This window comes from Apium graveolens, chromosome 1 (assembly GCF_009905375.1).
Source record: "Apium graveolens cultivar Ventura chromosome 1, ASM990537v1, whole genome shotgun sequence".
In the NCBI taxonomy this organism is placed as follows: domain Eukaryota; kingdom Viridiplantae; phylum Streptophyta; class Magnoliopsida; order Apiales; family Apiaceae; genus Apium; species Apium graveolens.
The window spans coordinates 169491567-169513783 of NC_133647.1; positions in this window are offsets into that span (position 1 = coordinate 169491567).

Genomic DNA, 22217 nt, shown 5'->3' on the forward strand with positions numbered 1-22217 from the left:
TGTGTTATCATTATCGAGAATATTATTCATAGTAACCTAGCAGCTCTTAGTGATATTTGTTCATCACTGAGAGAGAACAACAGTTCTATTGTAACATAGTTTATTTATATATACTTGATCTTTGTTACATGCTTGTGTTGAAATCGATTTGATTGTATAAATACTATATTCAACCCCCTTCTATAGTGTTGTGTGACCTAACAAGTGGTATCAGAGCTTTTCTGTTAACACACATACAATAAAGATCCAAACAATCATGTTTGAAGAAACACAAACTCCAACCAAGCCCACCAAAACTCAAGATACTCAAAACACTCAAACCCACAGTCGATATGGGACTATTAGGGTTCCCATACTGAGACCTTCTGAGTATCTCATATGGAAAGTGAAGATGGCTATGTTTCTGGAAGCTACAGATCCAAAATACCTTGATAGGATTAATGAAGGACCATATAAGCCTACCAAGCTCTCTTTTGCAGTTGCTGATCAACCAACAAAGTCCATACCAAAGGAGAAAGGTGATTACACAGCTGAAGACATCTCATCTATTGCCAAGGATGCAAGGGTAAGGCATTTGCTGCATAATGCCATTGATAATGTCATGTCAAACAGGGTAATTGGTTGCAATACTGCAAAGGAGATATGGGATGCTTTGGAGATAAGATTCCAGGGAACTGATGCAATCAAAAAGAACAGAGGACTATACTCACTCAAGAGTATGAGCACTTTGACTCAAAAGCTGATGAGTCATTAACTGACTTATATGACAGGTTTATCAAACTCTTGAATGATCTGTCACTGGTGGACAAGGAATATGATCTTGAAGATTCAAATCTAAAATTCATTTTAGCTCTTCCTGAAAATTGGGATTTGAAGTCTACTACCATAAGAGACAACTATGACCTTACTGAAACTACTCTTGATGAAATTTATTATATGCTCAAGACTTATGAACTTGAGATGGATCAAAGGAGCAAGAGACATGGAAGAAAGTCAAGGACAATTGCTCTTAAAGCTAAGAAGGAATCTCCTAAAGTGGTTGCCTCAAAGAGGGATAAAGGAAAGACTCTCAACATAAACTCTAATTCAGAGTCATCATTTTCTGATGATGATGATTTAGAAACTGAAAGTTTATCTGAAATGGATGTTGATGCAGAGATGATGCAACTGTGTGCTCTTATGGTGAAGGGTATCACAAAGATAGCCTACAGGAAATTTAGAAAGGGCAAGAAGTTTTCCAGGAAAGGTGGAAGTTCTGATAAGAAAGGGTTCAGAAAGTCTGAAGGCAAAGGAGGAAAGTCTGATAGGGGAGACAACTCAAATATCAAATGCTACAATTATGGTGAAAGAGGCCACATATCTCCTGACTGAAAGAAAGGAAAAAGTGACAAAGGCAAGGCACTTGTCACAAAGAAGAAAAGCTGGATAGACACTACAGATTCTAAAGATGAGGTGAACTATGCCTTGGTGGCAAATGCTGATAGCAGTACTGAAACTGCTGAATTGAAGGTACCTTAAACAACTTATGCTTTTCATACTGATGATATTACTGAGTTGAGATTATATCTTAAAACCATGTTCATAAGTTATAGAGATCAGACTTTAACATGTGAAAGATTAACATCTAAAAATCTTGCTTTTAAAAACATAAATGACTATTTAGAAAAGGAGTTAGTTTTTCTTCATCAAACTAAGAAAGAAAGAGATGAGGCTTTGTATGTTAGAGATGAAGTAATAAAATTGAATAAATCTCTAAAAACTGATTTAGAAAAGGAAAGAGAGATCATCAGAACTTGGACTAACTCTGGCAGAACAACTCAGGATATTCTAAGTAGTGGAAACTGGAAGGGGGGCTTAGGGTATGGAGATGATAAAAGTGAGAAAGGAACTGTGAAAATTGAGCCAACTGTTGTTAAAAAGACTGCTAAGCCAAAGGTAAATCCTGTTAAGTTTGTAGCAAAAACTGTAAAGTGTGATTCTGAAAAGATGAAAGAGTATAGGACAGAAGTCAAAGAAAAGTCAACTTCTGACAAATTAAAACAGGATAAACCAGCTGAAGTAAACATAGGCTCAATGATAAAGAAGCAGCTTAAGCATAAGCTGAAAGAAATTAGAAATGTGAACAAGGTAAAAGAAGCCAGGAAAAATAGGAATGGAAAGGAAGGTGTGAATAAAAGCAATAATTATATGCCTGTTCCTAATGCTCCTAGAAAGAAATGTTACAACTGTGGAAACTCTAACCATCTTGCTTCTTTTTGCAGGAAAAATAAAGATATAAACTCTTTACCTCCTAAATCAGGAGTTAAGAGTCATTCTGTTAGGTTTAAACCACAAAAACCTTGTTTTCATTGTGGTAGTTTATGGCATTCCATTTCTACTTGTAAGGAATATCATAGTTTGTACTATGATTATTATCAAATAAAACCTTCTTTGAAGAAAGCTAGTATTATTCCTTCTAGTGTAAAGTCTGATGCAAAGTCTGATATAAATTATGATAAACAGCATGTTAGCATAAACTCTGAAATTAAATCCGCTGCAAATGCTAACAAACTTAAAAATGCCAAAGGATCCAAGCAAGTCTGGATCCTTAAAACTAACCAATAGTGGTTTTTGTGATTGCAGGGCAACATGAAAAACATCTTAGTTTTGGACAGTGGATGTTCAGGACATATGACTGGAAATAAAGCCCTGCTATCAGACTTTGTGGAGAAAGCTGGCCCAGGAGTTTCTTATGGAGACGACAACATGGGAAAAACTCTGGGATATGGCAATATCAATCTTGGGAATGTCATCATTGAAGTAGTAGCTCTTATCTCAGGACTTAAACACAATCTGCTAAGTGTGAGTCAAATCTATGACAGAGGTTATCATGTGGATTTCTTTGAAGAACATTGTGAAGTTGTAAGTAATTCTACAGGCAAAATAGTTCTGAAAGGTTACAGGCATGGTAACATTTATGAAGCCAGACTTTCAACAAACTCTGATAGTTCTGCAATATGTCTGTTGAGTAGAGCATCAATTGAAGAAAGCTGGAATTGGCACAAGAGACTCTCTCATTTAAATTTCAACAACATAAATGAGCTAGTAAAGAAAGATCTTGTGAGAGGACTGCCAAAATCAGTATTTGCTCCTGATGGCCTTTGTGATTCATGTTAAAAGGTAAAACAAAGAAAATATTCATTCAAGAGCAAAACTGAATCCTCAATTCTTGAGCCTTATCACTTACTGCATGTTGATCTATTTGGTCCAGTCAATGTCATGTCAATTGCAAAGAAGAAATATGTTATGGTTATAGTGGATGAGTTCACAAGATACACTTGGGTGTATTTCTTGCACAAGAAGAATGAAACTGCATCTACTCTAACTGATCATGTCAAACAGCTGGATAAATTGGTCAAAGATTCTGTTAAAATAATAAGAAGTGATAATGGCACTGAGTTCAAGAATTCAATCATGGAAGAGTTCTGTAAAGAGCATGGAATTAAGCAGGAATTTTCTGCACCTGGAACTCCACAGCAAAATGGAGTTGTAGAAAGAAAGAACAGGACTCTCATTGAAGCTGCACGAACTATGCTTGATGAAGCAAAGCTACCAACCTACTTTTGGGCTGAAGTTGTGCAGACTGCTTGTTTTACACAGAATGCTACACTCATAAACAAGCATGGAAAAACACCATATGAGATGGTAAAGAAAAAGAAGCCAAATCTGAAATACTTTAATGTATTTGGATGTACGTGTTTTGTTCTTAAGACTCATCCTGAACAGCTGTCAAAATTTGATCTAAAAGCTGATGAAGGAATTTTTGTTGGATATCCACTTTCCACAAAAGCCTTCTGAGTCTACAATTTAAGAACAAAGGTTGTCATGGAATCTATCAATATATCATTTGATGATAAAAAGATTACTGGACTTGAAGATTTCAATGATCATGATCAGCTGAGATTTGAAAATGAAGATTTAAATTCTGATTCTGTAAATTATGATGGCTTAAATCCTGATCCTATAAGTTCTGACGGGTTAAATTCTGATGTCATTGAAACTGTGGTAACTACTCCAAGTGAAAATGCACCTGTTCAGGGGGAGCAAGATGAAGATCCTACCACAACTCAAGACTCTCAAGAAGCATCAGAACCGGTCACTGGCTTTTCAAGTTCTGATTCATCAAGTTCTGATAAGCCAAATTCTGATAATTCTGGAAACTCTGATTCTTCAAATCCTGAAGGATCCAACTCAAATAATGAAGTCTCAGAGAGCATAACTACAGGGGGAGCATCATAAAATACTGATGGAGACAGCATGGATCATGGGGGAGGATCCAGTTCTAGAGAACAACTTCCATCTGCAAGGAAGTGGACTAGGCACATACACCTGACTTAATAATTAGAGATCCTGAAGCAGGTGTCAGAACTAGAATAGCAACATCAAATGAATGTCTCTATCATTCCTTTCTATCTTAGACTAAACCAAAGAAAGTGGAAGAAGCTCTTCAAGATGCTGATTGGGTGCAAGCAATGCAGGAAGAGTTAAATGAATTTGAAAGAAATAAAGTCTGGACCCTAGTGCCAAGACCAAATAACAGATCAATTATTGGCACAAAATGGGTGTTCAGAAACAAAACTGACAGTGATGACATAATTACAAGAAACAAAGGCTGGTTGTTAAAGGCTACTCTCAACAGGTGGGTATTGATTATGATGAAACATTTGCACCTGTTGCTAGATTGGAAGCCATAAGAATCTTTTTGGCTTATGCTGCTCACAAGAAGTTTAAAGTCTTTCAAATGGATGTGAAAAGTGCTTTTCTCAATGAAGAATTGGAAGAAGAGGTATATGTTGAACAATCTCCAGGATTTGTAGATCCAAAATTTCCAAATCATGTCTACAGACTTGACAAAGCACTTTATGGCCTTAAGCAAGCTCCAAGAGCATGGTATGAGACTTTAACTCAATTCCTTCTGGAAAGTGGATTTCACAGAGGTACAATTGATAAAACACTGTTCTATCTCAACCATGGAAAGGACTTACTTTTGGTACAGATATATGTTGATGATACCATATTTGGTTCTACAAATGCCAAACTCTGTGAAAGGTTTGCAAAGCTAATACAATCAAGATATCAAATGAGTATGATGGGAGAACTTAGCTATTTTCTGGGACTTCAAGTCAAGCAAAATGAAGAAGGTACTTTCATAAAATAATCCAAGTACACCAGAAATTTACTGAAGAAATTTGGAATGCAAGACTGTTCAACTGCATCAACTCCCATGGCCACTGCAACCAAGTTAGATAAAGATACCGGTTTATCAGTAGATATTACTAACTATAGAGGTATGATTGGCTCTTTACTCTATTTAACTGCAAGTAGACCTGATATCATGTATGCTACCTGTCTTTGTGCAAGATTTCAGGCTGATCCAAGAGAACCTCATCTAATAGCTGTGAAAAGAATTTTCAAGTACCTCAAGGGTACAGCTGATCTAGGATTGTGGTATCCTAGAGAATCAAATTTTAAGCTAATAGGTTACACTCAGATGCAGATTTTGCAGGATACAAAATAGACAGGAAAAGCACTAACGGAAGCTTCCAATTTCTTGGAGGCAGATTGGTTTCTTGGTTTAGCAAGAAACAGAAATCAATTTCCACATCAACTGCAGAAGTAGAATATATTACTGCAGGAAGCTGTTGTGCATAGATTCTTTGGATGAAGAATCAGTTACTAGACTATGGGTTAGAATTTTCTAAAATACCTATCTATTGTGATAATCAAAGTGCTATTGCTATGACAGATAATCCAGTTCAACACTCAATGACAAAGCACATCAGCATTAGGTACCATTTCATAAGGGAACATGTGATGGAAGGTACGATAGAATTGCATTTTGTTCCAATAGATCAACAACTAGCAGATATCTTCACAAAATCACTATATGAAGCTACTTTTACAGGACTGGTAAATGAACTTGGAATGGTTTCAGGTTCTTTCTCAAAATCTGCTTAGTTTTTGTTCTCATGCATCAGACTTTATGATTAGTGTTTACAGATTGTCTTATCTTCATGTAATATGTGCTTAAATTGTAATACATTAAATAATGATTGTTATCTGAGGTGGATCTATATACTCTGATAGTGTTTAGAATGTTCTGTGACTATTCAATCCAATGAGGATTACTGTGCTAGATGCTGACCTAGTATTCTTTAACATACTAGAAATTCCATGTTTGAATTAGTTGTTTATGTGGAAATTCATTAACACAAGCAAATTCTGATAATGAGCTTAGTCAAATTTACTTTGTGTATCTTATTACTAAGTCACAAACTAGATTCTTGCTTCTTATCTGTCAAATTCTGATGTCAGTAAATCTTAAGGATGAACTACATGCTTGATAAGCCTCACTTATCTGAAGAAAAGAAAATTGAAGTCGGGTACTCCTTTGAGATCTAGAGTAAATATGTGGAAGGGAAGACCCAAGTGCATTGCTGGTATTAAGTTATATGCATTAGAAAAACAAATAAATTTTTCTTGGTGACTTTTCACATTCTCTGATTACTGGAGAAATACTCTGATAATAGCATAAATTCTTATAGCAGTTGTGACTCACTTACACTGAGAAGCCACTGTAAAAAGGAATTTTAAAAGATGCATAAAATGAGCACAAATAGTTGAGGTGGACTCTTGCATAAATTTGTTCTATAGTAGACTTCATAATTAAAGACAGATTTTAAGCACTTGTCTTAGTTATGCCTTATTTCTAAGATATACTGAAGTTTATCAGACTTTAATCTTTATCTGATATTTTGCTAAATCGACACACTCTCACTCCATATGAATAATGAAAATAACTGTGGTGATTAAGTTGTTTCAGATAAACAGTTAAGTGTCATTTGCATAAATTATGAGGACAAGTTTTGATGAAAGTTCTGATGATTAAAACTCTGAAGAAACAAGTCAGTATTTGTATGAAGAATCACAGAAACAAACATTCACTTTTTGAGTACATAAGCCATATTCTGATGACCATTAAATTCTGATAATAGTCAAGTTCTGATGCAAATCCTGATGGAAACTCTGATGCTTACGTGGTATTATTTATTTACTTGACTTATTTGTGGTAAATACTGTAACGGTCATATTTTATCAGAATATAATTAAGTGAGATAAAAAAAGTCATAATCATTTGGTTAGTGGAAAACGTGTTTGCCTTGAAAAACTGCATGTGCACAATAATTACTGCTTATTTCTCGTGCCCACTAACTCCTGCTTTAACTATTTACTAGCTGACAGGTGTAAAGTGACTGTTTTACTTCCAAAAAGAGCTGTTGAGTGGAGAGAGTATAAATATGGGAGTTAAAAAAGATTTTACAATCTTTTACCTAATTTTCTTATTCTTAATCTCTCTTATTCTCTCTCTTTCTAATATTCTTTGAAGCTCTATTTTTTCACAGGCATTTTATCAAACACTTTGTGTACACACTATTCTCACTTGATTTTTTACAGAAATGGCACCAAAGGACATCATTTTCAATGGAGCCAAGTTTGTTCCTAACAACTATATGGCAATTCTGAGCAAGGATGAAGCTCCATCAGAACTTCACTTTATCCAAGATTTTCTATCTCAAAGTGAGATTGGGTATGCTTTGACCTAACCAGAAGCAATCTCAGGAACTCAAGTGCTGGAGTTTTGGAGAAGTGGTGTGTATGATGATGGAGGTGCATATGGGTTCCCAAAAATCATATTTACAACAGGGGAGGATGAGCATGTGGTGACTTTGTCAACTGTTCGACAAGCACTACATTTACCAGAAAACTGTGTTTATAGTTCAACAGTTGAGGAGCCGGCCCTTCAGCAAATGATGGCCAATTTGGGCTATGAAAAGACTTTGGAAAAGCTTGGACAATTGAAGAGACCCCACATCAGGAGGGAGTGGAGTTTCTTCTTTGACTGCATCACCAAGGCCTTTGTAAATAAGTGCTCCAATTTTGATGCAATCCCAATCCTGAGTCAGCAAATCGGGTATACTCTCATTAATCAAACTCATTTTGATTATGCTAGTGCTGTGCTAGGATTTATTGGGGATAGAATGCAAGAGGACAGAAACACTGTATATTTTGCTAGATTTTTCCAACTTATTTACAATTTCTGTAGTTCTGATAAGGCCCAACTAGCTAGTGGGTTAATTGAACCTTTTAAACTTGCTAAAAGGGCCTTCACTAACTTATTATCTACTGATAATAAGAAGGCTGTACTAAGACCCCTCCAAATTCCCATATCTGTCAAACAGGTCTTAGTAAATTCTGATCCAGCCACCTATGCTGCTATATATCCTGATGTACAACCATCCCAGCCTCCATCAACACCTACAACCAATCAACCACCTATCACTTCTCAACCACAACCAGCTCAACCAACCATCAGAACATATTTCCAGCCATCTCAGTCATCTCAACCTCAACCATCAGTATAAGACTCCACCAAGGAGAAGAAGGATGATTCTTAGGGATGAATCTGATGAAGAAGAGGAGCAAGTCCAGGTTCATGCATCAGAACCTGTGACAGTTGAAGCTGAAAATGTGATTTTTCAGAAAACAGTAGAAGCTGATGGGTCAACCCATCAGAAAAAGACTGAAGCTGAGGGTTCTGGTAATTTAAAGAGGAAAAGAACTGTAAGTTTTGATGCTGCTGAAGCAACTCCTTCACTATCAAGGAGATTAAAGAAAATGAGGGCAGGAAGGCACATGGCTAAGCCTCCATCTAAGGATACTGAAGAAGCTGAGGAAGGGGATCAGAAATCTCTGATCTCATCAGAACCTGTTGTAATTGAAGCTTTGCCATCCCCAACTCAAGCTCAAGACACTGTTACAGATACATTGCTCACATCTCCTGTCTCTCCAATCAAAGCTACAGATAATGTTGAAGAACAAGACACAAGTTCTAGGATAGATATTCACAATCTAAATATTCCAACTGTTCTTTATCTAGAAGCTCCAACAACAGCTCAGCCATCTACAGTTAATTCTCAAATCTTACAGGATGAGATACCATCTACACCAATTCTGGATCAGGAACCTGAAGATCAAAATTTAGATGAAGTTGTTCCAGAATCTCCTATAGCCTCACACACTCTTGTGTTATCAGAGGATAATGAGTCTTCTTCAAGTTCTGGAGACAGTGTTTCAGTAGATACTCCAGCTCCTACTCTTGGAAAGGAGGCACTCATTGAGAAATAATTTGGAAAGAATGCTCCTGTTCCTTGGGAAGAAACTCACAGAGGTGTTGAGTGGACCAAGAAGTGGAATGAATCTGATTTCATTCCAAGCTCTAAAGTTCAGACAGAGCACATTGCCAAAGCTGATGAGCTGATGACAAATTCTGATTTCGAGACTCAACTCAAAGTCACAGCTCTAAGTGTCAAGACTCTTCAAGTTCAACACTCTACAACTCATGAAAAGGTTGACAAACTTCTGGAAAAAGCTGAAAAGCTGGATATGGAGACCAAGCTTGATAAAAAGAGGTTTATCAGACCTATTTCTGAAAAAGTTGAAGCAATTGAGAAGATTCAGGAGAAGCAACAGGCCCAAATTACTGAGGTCCTGCAGAATCAAGCTTCTCAAAAAGCTCAACTGGATGAAATTCAATCTTTAGTAGAACTTCTTCTCTCTCTCTCTCTCCTACTACTTGATGATGCCGAAAAGGGGGAGAAGGTAGTTAAGTCCAAATGCTCAACCAGTCAGATACTGAAGAAAAGGGATAATAATGAAGATGACCAGGGAAACCCTAACAATGGTCAAGGTCAAGAGCAAAGCATTAAGGTTTCTTCTAGGAAACTAATTTCTGATGCAAGCAAATCTTCTACTCAAAAGAAGACAAGTTCTGAAGCTGCTCAAACTCAAAATCTGATAGCAAGTGCTGATAATCAAAATTTGATATCAAGTTCTGATGTTCTGATTCAAGGAGGAAGTAAAGACTCTCAGAAGTTTTTGCAAACTCTGAAGCTCAAGGGAAAAGAGACTACTGTCTACTACAAGGATCCCAAGATTCAGACACTTGATGAATAGATTGCTAGAAGATTATTTCTGAAACATAATCCTGAAATGGATTTAGAAAATCTCAAGGAGGAAGAAGCTAGATTTAAAGCTGAGAAGACAAATCTAAAGTCAAAAGCTTTTGTTTCAAAGAAACCTCCAAGGCCTAAGAAAAAAGGCATTGTGATCAAGGAGAAATCAAATACTGAGGCATCAAAGCCCAAGACTAGATCACAAACTGAGATTGATCCTAAAGATAAAGGGAAAGAAAAAGTTGATGAACCAATAAAGCCACATGAGATGAAAATTCCTCTAATCCTGATGAAACCAGTGTGCAAAATGGTTCAAGTTCATGATGATACTCTTGCTGAAGATGAATCTATTCAAACTCTAAAAAGAAGAAATATTACTGAAGAATCTAAGACAACCTCTGACAAAGCTCAAGTTGTTCAAAGTGAAAAATAATAAGCTACAGAAGAAATAACAAGTTCTGATAAAGTCATCAAGAAATCAACCTCTGATAGCGCTCAAGTTGATTTAGACAAAATGAAAGTTGCTGATAAAAAGAAACTTCTATTAAAAAATGTCAAACCATCAGATCCAAAGAAAAACCAATTGCAGTCTGATTTCATGACTATTGGGTTAAATGCTAGAGAACTAAGAGACAGAGCAGGGCTAGGTTCTGATGAAGCTAAGATCAAAACAGGAGTTGAAGTAGCTACTAGAAATCCATTTCTATTGATTGACAGACCTCTTGAAGATGTTACACAGAAACACCTTGATAAGGTTATCTCTGTTCAAGTGGTACTGGATGCTCATGACAAGCATAATGTAAAAGAAAATTTTATTCTATTTCTTGAAGATGGAATGACATATCAAATGTCAGAATCAGATGAGCTGAACAAATCCAGAAAGAACTTCAATTCTTTCATTATCTTTTAGAGATAAAGTCTGATATTACCAGGAGATGGTCAAATTTCATAGTGAAGACCATAAGAGATAAAGCAAGAATTTCTGGTTCAAGGGTTACAGAATTCATTCCTAACATAGTTGAAGATGATGGAAGTAAAATTCCAATGAAGAAGGATTATGCTAAACTTGAAGTGATTTTAAAAGAGAAATGTCTGTACTACAATGAAGATTCTTCTCATCCAAGGGTAATAAGACTGGGTGATGGTTTAGAAAGAAACCATATCTCTGCTCTAAGGACTGTAATCTACCAGATTGGAAGTCAAGATGAAGAGATGAAGCAAGTCAAGACTACAATAGCTCAAGTCCTGAGGAATAAAGAAGAAAAGTTGATATCAAACTTTGTCAAGAATCACTTTGGATTCATATTGACTCAGTGAGATTAGTAAAAGCTACAAGGACTGTAAGTTGTAGTTAGTTGTCTTATTAAACTCTTATTGCATTTGTACTTAAAATGTTTTTGACATCATCAAATCTATTAACTTGTATATTTTGCATAATTTACAAGTTGGGGGAGATTATTAGATATATTTGAGATGTCATGTCTAATATGATTTATGTTTAGTTTTCAGAACTTAACAAAGGACATATCAGGACTTACTGAAATCAGAACTCACTGAAGTCAGAACTTAATATCAGAACTTAAGGTGTCAGAAGATACATATCAGTACTTAAGTGTGGGAAGACTTTCAGATAAGGAATGCGGCTAATTTACAGGAGAAGATCTGGACTAAAATAAAAGAAGATATGCATGAAGAGTTAGAGGACTAGAAGACTTGTAGAAGATATCTAAATGATATATTTTAGGAGACAGAATTATATTCTATATCAATTAGAATATATCTTGTAGCTGTGTACTATATAAACACAGCTTAGGGTTTACACTATATGTGTTATCATTATCGAGAATATTATTCATAGTAACCTAGCAGCTCTTAGTGATATTAATTCATCACTGAGAGAGAACAACAGTTCTATTGTAACAGAGTTTATTTGAATATACTTGATCTTTGTTACATACTTGTGTTGAAATCGATTTGATTGTATAAACATTATATTCAACCCCCTTCTATAGTATTGTGTGACCTAACATATGATTAATTATCTAAATAAGATTTGGGTGTTATTGATAATTAAATATATAAATCACACCTAATATATATTTATAATACATCTAATATATATATATATATATCTATTTAGATATATAATAACTTTAAATGCCAAGTCTCATAACTTTGATGGACGCTTATGGGTTTATTCCTATATTCTCTCTATATAAATAATCTTATGTTAGAACAAAAGTTATATGTTACACGCACCCAATTCTTTTGTATAGAGGAGAATAATGAAGATAAGATGTAATAACCCCAATTTTTGGAAAATTTTGAAACCCTTATGAATAGTGTTTTTGCTGAACGAGAAAACTTTTCATGCCACGCTATGTAGGGGTTCTGTTATTGATCTTATGGGATATTATTAGTACTCTATGAAGTATATAAGTGTATGTAAAGATCGTCAGAATCCAATTCCGAACACTTTGGTTTTTCCCGGAAATCCACAAGATACGGAGAGAATTGAGTATAAGGTAACAGGATAAAAAGGATTTAAATTAAAGGATTATAATAGAGGATCATAAAAAGGAATATAATGTATTGAGAAAGGTTAAGGGAACCTAAGTAATAAGATCCCGGGTATGATCCTTCAAATGATAAACGAGAACGAAAGTTAAGCGAACCGTATAACAGATCAGCGGTCATTAGGCAAACGATTAGGAAGATAATCAAAGGGATTAGTGGGAATGATGTCATCCAACCAATAGAAAGAGGACAAGGAAGGGAGGATGACATCATGAGGATGACATAAGCATGACATGGGAAGGAAGGAGGTGTGGTAGCTTTGTAACCACACAAATCCAAGGGCAAGAAGGTAATTGACTAAAGCAAGCACAAAAACCAATCAACCAAGCCAAGTAAAATCATTTTCATCAAAAATCAAAAGCAACCAAGGCTTTGTTCTTCATTGCTCACGGCTTTTCACTATTCAAAAGGCAAGAGAAATTCAAAATCCAAGATCCAAGCTTCCTAAATTGGTAAGATAATTCCCTAATCATCTTCATGCTTAGTTAGGACTATATCATGAGTTTAAGCCATTAATTCTTTCTCTATCTTCTTCATTTAATCAAAGAAGAAGACAATGAATAGTGTTTTCAAGTTTTTAACTTGAACTTTTTCTTGTTTTTCTTGAAGATCCAAGCATTCTTAAGACTTCTCAAAGCTTCTTAAGGCTTCCTAGCTCCACCCACCACTTCAAGGAAGGTATACCATCTCCAAACCCTAGATTTCTATATATTATAAGATGATTTTGATTAGTGGGTTGATATTGTAGTTTGTTGTTATGATTTAGAGTTTGGGATTTGGAATGGTAGTGAAATGGAATGGTAATTGTTGTGGTTTTGATTTAAAGGAACTTAAGTATGATTAAAGTTAAGTTTAAGCATAAGTATGAATGATTAAATTGAATTGGTTGGGGTTATTATGATGTGATGAGGATGGATGTTGGTTGTATGTTGGATTTGAGGTTGGTTGTGGTTGGTTTTGAATGGTTAAAAATCGGGAAATCGCGTAAACATAGCCGTCGTAACGTCCGATTTTCTTTGGACTGTTTTTGTGCATAGCATTAGGACCCGAGAACCCCCTGCTAGATTATGACCACTGCCATGTTTAGATAGCTCATGTTACGAGCTTCGTTTTGATATGTAGTTCGTTCGATTCCGATGCACGGTTTAGGAGAAACGACCGTTTCAAGTAACGGCGTTTCGCGAACGAAACTTTTTCCCTCGCCTTACTTTAAAACATAGGTTAAAGACCAAAAAGGGTTAATTAATGTATGAAACATTTATGGTAAGTGTGTTAGGCAGTTGGTAAGACACTCGCGAAGGAATCGCTTTAAAACTCGTAAAGGTTAAATTATTAAAAATGGTGGAGCCGAGGGTACCCGAGTGACTTAAGCAAATCAGTAAGCGCAAAACAAGCGTTAGAGTCTAAGTTAGTTAAAGTATAGATTTACAAGTGACTTTGGTTTAATTCCAACTTACTTGTTTTTTATAGGTTACCAGACTCGTCCCGAGCCTTTTATCACCCCAAGTCGCTCAGGCAAGTTTTCTACCCGTTATACTGTTGTGGTGATGTAAATATATGTATATGCATTATCTTGTGATAGTGCATGATTGTTATTAGCAAATTTTGCGATATATTGGAGCATGCTGATATGGTATATATGCATGTCTGTTTCGTAATCTGGTTATCTATCTGTTGATTTCAATGCTTATAGTTGCATAATACCTATGCTAGAAATAAGCAAGTAGTTGCGTATACCCTTAGTATAGGGGATAAAAGGTGAACATATTTCTAAACCGGGAGTCGATGTTCCCGAGTATATATATATATATATATTTATTTATATATATATATATGGATATAGTTTTTAAAACTATTAATCGAATAAGGTTTATTCGATAACTTTAACTTTATTTTATTATTTGAATATTATTTGAATATTCATTCGAGGGCTTATGACTCAGTTTATATTATTATTGAATATTACTTGGATATTCATTTGAGGATGTATGACTCCTTTATTTTATTTAATGAATATTATTTATAATATTCATTCGAGGTATTATGACTCAGCTCATTTTATTTATTGAATATTATTTGAATATTCATTTGAGGATCTATGACTCCGATTATTTGCTGAGATATATTCTTTATTTTATTAAAGAATAAGGTGTCGATAATCAAACTTATTTTTGATTATTCAAATAAAGATATTACTTTCGTATAAGTATATCTTTGATTATTTGCTATTCATTTCAAGTATAAGTTTTAATACTTCTACTTCAATTATTTTATAAAGATTATTTTTATGGGAATATTATTTAAATAATAATATTCAGACATTTTCTAAATATTCTGGGGACTGATTTACTTCATTAAATCAGTTTTACTCCAAACACTCTTTAAAGTATTTTCGAGTCTTTAAAATGATTTTCAAAAGTTAGAGCGGATCCCAAAACTATTTTTTTTATTTAAGATCTTCCTTTTAAAAAGGGGATTTAAATACTCGCTCAAAACCTGGGGGATCCGGCTCGGTGGTGTGTTTTATATTCGCAACAAGGTTGCTGTCTTGGTAAAAGAGTTTTTGATTACTTACCCAATATTCGGGAAGTAAAATTCTTGGAACAAGTTAATCCATTAACAGGCATCGCCTGGGAAATATCGGTGAGTTTTCCTTTCCAACTAGGTACGACTTCTTGGTGGAGCCGTATCAACAAGTTTCTACTTGGGGAAAGGGGGAAACGAGCTTTACGTTTCAGAGTCATGGATTTCATCTGAACTAGGAGTGGCGTAAGTGGCCGAGTAGCGCCGGCCCAGCCTTATTATATTGGCCCAAATGGCCTGGAAGTTCCGCTAAGGCGGTCCATTCCTTAGGAGTTCAGTGTTCGGTTGACAAGTAAATCCGACAGGTTCTCCTCTACATGTAGAAAATGGTGGGGTTGTACTACTACGACTGATCATCGTAAGTGGTCTTCCTGGCGCGGCAAACTCCCGTAATGAGTTCATCATCCAATTGGATAATTTCTGCAACACTACCCAGAGCACTTCGATAGAAAGGCTACGGTTGGGCGATTGTTGAGTGTTAGCAGGGTCAAGTTTTCAAAATGATGTTTACATCAAATGAAGTATCTCATAACTTCATTTTATTTTGATAATATTTTAAAGATTTAATCTATTCAAATCTTGCCTTATAGTCTCATCTATGTGATGAACTTTTGAAGCTAATTATAACTTGAACGGTGGTAGTTCAAGTAGTATTTGGGAAAGATATAAGTATATTGGGGTATCTTGTAACCTCATCTTTTAAACTTATATCTAGTAAATGATTATCTTATGCATGACAAAGATTTTCAGAAAAACGTTGAGACAAGGTTAGATATATGAGATCACCTTGCAACGATATTTTTTTTTATACAGTTATACACTGGGACTTTGTGTATATTGTGCATGGAAGAGGACTTCTAATATTTTGAAAAGTATATATGTATATATATATACTGAATATTTTGCGACTTCATCGCATTAAGATATCAACTTGGTTCATTTCTTTTGACCAAGACTTTCATGAGTACTATGAGAAGGCTCATATATTGTTAATCATTATACATATTATTTTGGTGGGCTTGCTGCTCACCCTTGCTTTCTTCTTTCATCACACAACATCAGATAGACAAGATGAACCGGACCAAGCTCCCGATTCGCAAGAGGTTAGGAGACGTTCCGCAGTTTTCTAGAAGCACTGATGCCGCCATAGCTGAGGTAGGAACTACCAATAGGCTAGGCTTTCAACTTTTGATGTATCAGATTATGTATATTTATGAATTGTAATAATGGCAAAGAAATGTAAATTTATTCAGAAACCTGTTTGTAAGTCATATGTCATAGGCCTATTTGTATATTCGAGGATTCAACTCAACTCAAATAAGAATGTAATAAGTAAATAGTGGATCGACCGTCAGAGAGATCTCACAAAGTAATATCTGTCAAAGGATTCAGAAACAAGGTTCATCTACAGACTTGAGGAGTTAATTCACTGGAAGAAGTTCAAGAAGTTGATCATGCCTCAGTGATATAAATCAAGATCGTGGATTTAATCGAGTGACAGAGATCTCGTCAGAGTATCATTAATTACAAGGATTAAATCTGAAGAAAATCAAAGTGTCAAAGTCAAGACATGAAGAAACGTCACGGAAGTTAGTCACTCATGAACCAGACAGTACATCGAGTGTCAACGTTGAAGTGGTGGAATTGATTCATAATTTTCAGTGATTTTCAGAAGATTTGCAGAAGAATGGTTGCTGCTCAAGACTAGAATTAATTCTCTATTAATTAATTAATTCATCTAATTTAATTAAGAAAATAAATTATATCTGCGAAGAATAATTTATTTATTAATTGAATTAATTGATTAATTAATTCTGATTAATTTTAGGAATTTTCAGAAGTTTAATTGGATTAAATTCAAGTCTTAAATCAGCAAGACAAATGGAAATGAACTAGCATGACAATCTGGATTGTCATACCGATTGTCATGCCAAGTCATTTCCATTGTCATACCGAAAGTTACTCTAGGAGGATAATTGTCTTGCTAGTTCATTCTGATTGTCATGCTAGTTCATTCAGATTGTCTTGCTAGTTCATTCAATTGTCCTACCGAAAGTCTTGCCAGCTATAGGATTGTCATGCCAATTCAATTCTATTGGTTTGTTGATTAAAAAGAAGCAGAAGACCTTCTTTCAATTATCTATCATTCAAACAGAAGAAAAAAGAACAAGAAAAGCAGCCGCCTTGAAATATTACATTTTTCATCTGTTTAATCCAAGATTAAATTTCTAGATTGTAAAGTTAAATCCAATCAACTAGAAATCTTTATCTTGTTCTTGTGTAACAATCTAGCGGATCAAAATCCCTAGAACTTAATCTCAAATCGCGTTTAGCATTTGATTCTAATTATTGCAAAAATAGAAAAAGTTCATGTCGAATTTATTCTAAATTTATGATAATTAATTTGAGATTAATTCCTTGTAATCGATACAGTTGTTGTAACACCTTTCAAGTTTAATAATATTTTTATTTAACTTGAATTTTGTTTCACATTTTTTATTCCGCATTTAATTCGATTATTTGGTACTGTTTGTATTCAACCCCCCCTTCTACAAACACATTGGGACCCAACAATTGGTATCAGAGCCTTCTGATTAACGAACAAATCAAGATCCTAGACTTTTGTGATTTTTCAACTCCTTGAATTTTTATTTATTCAAAAATTCATAATGACTTCACATAAAGTTGGAACCGTTAAAATTCCACAATTTGATAAAGAGAATTATATCATGTGGAAGAAGAAGATGCTATTATTTTTACAAGTTGCAAATCCCAAATATTCAAACTTGTTAAAGAAGGGTATAAAAACTCCGATGGTTATTGAACCGGAGGTAATAATAGATGGTGTGGTGACTACTGAAGCTAGAACCTATCCAAAAGAGCCTGAAGATTTTACTCCTGCTGAGAAGGAAGAAGCCTCCTTGGATGCCAGCCTTCAATTAATATTAATTGATTCCCTTGATCCCTTGATGAACAGACATGTGATGAACTGTAAAAATTCCAAACACATGTGGGAAACTATTGAGGTGATTAATGAAGGCACAGAGGAAGTTAGGGAGAACAAGTTGGAAATCCTAACCTCTGAATATGAACATTTCAAATCAAATCCAGGAGAAGGAATTACTGAAGTGTTTGAGAGGTACAATGCGTTGATCAACAACCTGAACATCAATGGAAAGTATTATTCAATCAGGGAGGTCAACAAAAAGTTCCTTTTAACACTGCCAGCTCATCTTGAACATAGAATCACTGCCATTAGAGAAGCTAGAGATCTGAGTGAGATTTCTTTGGACAGGCTCTATGGAGTGTTAAAAACCTATGAGTTGGAGCAGATTCAACAGAAAGAAGTCTACGGGAAGGATAGAATGGTCAGCACATCTACTGCACTTGTAGCTGAAGGTCAACAACAACAACAATCTCAACAGTTAGAAAGAATGGTACAGTTTTCCAAGGGTGAGGAAAATGAGTTAGTAGCAGAATATGATCCTCCTACTACAAATCAATCAAGTGATGATTTTTATTCCTTGGAAGAGCTGGAGCAATTGGAAGATGAATCAATGGCCCAAATTGTCAAGAGATTCTCCCATGTCAGATTCAGGAGGAATCCCAAGCTTAAGTACAAGTCCAACTACAACAAATTCCAGAAAGGTGGATCTTCATCCTCTAACACCAGCAGTGGTGGGTACAAAACAGGGATGGTTGATCGAAGCACCATTAGATGCTATAACTGCAATGAGTTGGGACACTTTGCCACAGAATGTAGGAAGCCAAAGCAAGTAAGAAAGAACTCTGAAAGGGCTTATCTGGCAAAGGGAAGAAGCTGGGATGATACTGACAGTGAAGATGAAGATGAAGGAAATCTTGCTCTTATGGCTATTGATGGAAAAGCTTCATCGTCAAGAATAGAGGTAAAACTTTCTGATGCTGAAATGGTTTATCATCTAAGAGGTAACTTAGATTGTGCACGTCGTGATAATGAACTGTTAAGTTTACAGATCACAGACCTTGAGAAAGAGGTCAATGAATTAAGACTTGTGCACATTAATCAAGACAAATTAAAAGAACAGGTATCTTTTCTAGAGAATAGAGTTGACTGTTATAGAAAACTTGAAACTATTCTCAAAGACAAGATCACCGGTCTTGAGACTAAGGTTAGAGCCTACTTCAATTCTTGTTCGAAGGCTAAAGAGTTCTACAGTAAGCAAGCTGTTAATCAAACATCTGGAATAGGATATGATTACAATGCTGCTATTGGAGAATTAGGCATAAACTCCCCTCCTCATGTCTGTGCTAAAGGGAGGGAAGTACCACATGTGCTTAAGGGTGTTGATGAACCCCTCTATAAAGCATCAATTGCTGAACCATTTGATGCGACCTCTTCTGTTATTCAAGAGGAAATACGTGCTGAGGATCATGCTAATGAGAAGATTGTTTCCAAGTCAAGTGAGTCGAAAGTTCCAGTCAAAGTTGTGAAAGCAACTGAGACTAACTCAGACACACATGAGTTGGATAACAATAATGCCATGTCTACCATGCATAAATTGCCTGCTGTTAATCACTCTCATAAAGCATGTGGTGTTGCTAATTGTATGTCTTGTGCTTTTAATATGATGTATGCTTATTTTAATGGTAAGCATGTGTCTAATGATAAGACTACTCCTCGTCAGCATGTGAATAACAAGAAGCATGATAGGTCTAAGACTGCCAGTCCTTCGAAGGCTAGAAAGGAGACATTTATGCCTAAGCTTAAACAGAAATTTGTTAAGGCTATTTACAAGGTCAAATGTTCAGTCATTGAGAAAGTTGAGACAATTAAAATTAAAAATGTTGTTTTGCCTGACAAAGGACAGTTCTACAAGTATGCCAGGCCCAACCAAGTTTGGGTTCCGAAGAAGGTCTAATCCATTTGTAGTGCAGGGCATTAAACAAGTATAACCGGTAGTGTGGATTCTTGACACTGGATCATCAAGACATATGACCGGAGATAGAGCCCTGCTATCAAATGTGGTTGAGAAAGCTGGCCCCATGGTTACCTTTGGAGATAACAACAAAGGTTTATCTGAGGGATATGGCTGTTTGCAAGCTGGGAATGTTATCATTGTAATTTTGTATATTGTGCTAGGTTATTATCAGGAAGCAGTATCCAACATATAGCACCAGTGACGAGACTTGGGAATATTACGACATATCAAGCACCTGCTGCACATTACACTTGGAATTGTACTCTAGTAAGATGTGTACAAGTGTACTCCTGATTGGTGAGTTAAAAGAGGAAGTCAGTGCACCACAGTTCATGGACTTTGCAGCTGCAGATCTATTGGACTATGCAATCTCTTCTTCACAATCTCACTTCAGGTTGGTATGAACTAGTATACTGCTCAAGCAATCGTCAAGGACATGGTATGGCACTCTAACAGAAGTTATAATTTTATATGAATAAGTAGAGTCGTCATATTAATAACTATCTTATCACTAAGCACAATCATATTGTTTTATATGTGCAGTGGTATATTAATTATGCAACATAACAATTAGTATCTAAAGTACTTGACAAGTATCGGTCAATGATATCTTGTTAACATTATGTTGCAGATATTTGTAAGCTTTTGACATGAATGAGAATTACTTAGACTTTACCCTAAGTGATCAATGTTTTATCAAAAACTCATTCATATTGAAAAACAAAATCAAACTTCTTTCTACATTAGTGATTTCTTATTTCATGTAAAATATTTTGAAATCACTATTGTAAATCATTTTCTCTCTATTACCATATATTCTGTGTTACAGGTTCAGTCTCCAATGACTTTCTTTCATTGACAGTCATGAGGTTGAAAACCCACAACGTCTATCCCAGACTGTAAAGACAAACACAAAAACATAACCAACCAACACTCTCTTACCACTAAATGTAGTATGAATGAGCGTGAGGGAGATAGTGCCTAGTGCACCAAATAAGGAAGGTTCTGTAGTCAACCCAGTAGCTCTGTCTCATACATAGATGAGTAGTATTTAAACCGAGACAACTGCTAGCCCCCATACATCTTCTCAAAAAGATGTAATGGCTGAAAAGGCACAAAAACAGTTACTAGATTCATTCTCTCAACAGGGTGAGTCTATTGAATTTTGCCTGTCGGCCAAGGTATCCAATGTAGTGTCACCACTTCAAACATAAACAATTCTTGATGCATAAGGAGAGGTTACACACACAAAGGATGAGTTGACGGAAACAAGAGTTTCGACCATTTTAAGGTCAGATTCGATTGTTCAAGGTTCGTTAATGGACCAATTGCCTTTACATGTGTTAGGAGAGGATACTGATCCAAAAGCCATATGTCAGTGGTCAGTGTCTACCTCCCCAGACTTAAATCCCCTGGATGCATCTGCGGATAGTGGATCTGACATAGGTGCAGATCGGCAACTTGTTGTCAATGATTCAGATATTACCTGATAAGTCACAAGGAAATGTCTTCACAGACATTAGAAGGGAACTTTGATCTTTATGCTAAATTCTTTGGATCATTGTTTACCTTCCCAGAATTCAAATCTGGAACCCTAAAAGGGAAACTAGCAACTTGTAGATTATGACTCAGATTTATCTGACGAGTTTAACAAGGATGGGGATTTGTGAACTCCCATTGCACCACCTGTGACCTCCTTTAAGGATGGCTAAGGTGATTTTCCTTGCAGGTACAGCTGGATTATGGAGCTATGAGAGAAGAGTGATACACTTGTGAGAATGAGTGTAAACACGAGTGGAGAGAAGAGTGAAACACATGTGAGGTACACTAAAACACAATCACACACTCACAGTGAGGAAGAAAGAGAAACTACTTGTTATTTCTTTTCCAACCAAGTGAAATATGAGAACTCCTTCAGACGACGGCATACATTCCTTCTTTAAGGGGGAGATAAAAGCTTAAGTAATAGTTTGGAGGATTCCTCAACTAAGGGGGAGAAATAGCATGGAGGAAGAAAAAGATCCTATATGTACACTACACCACA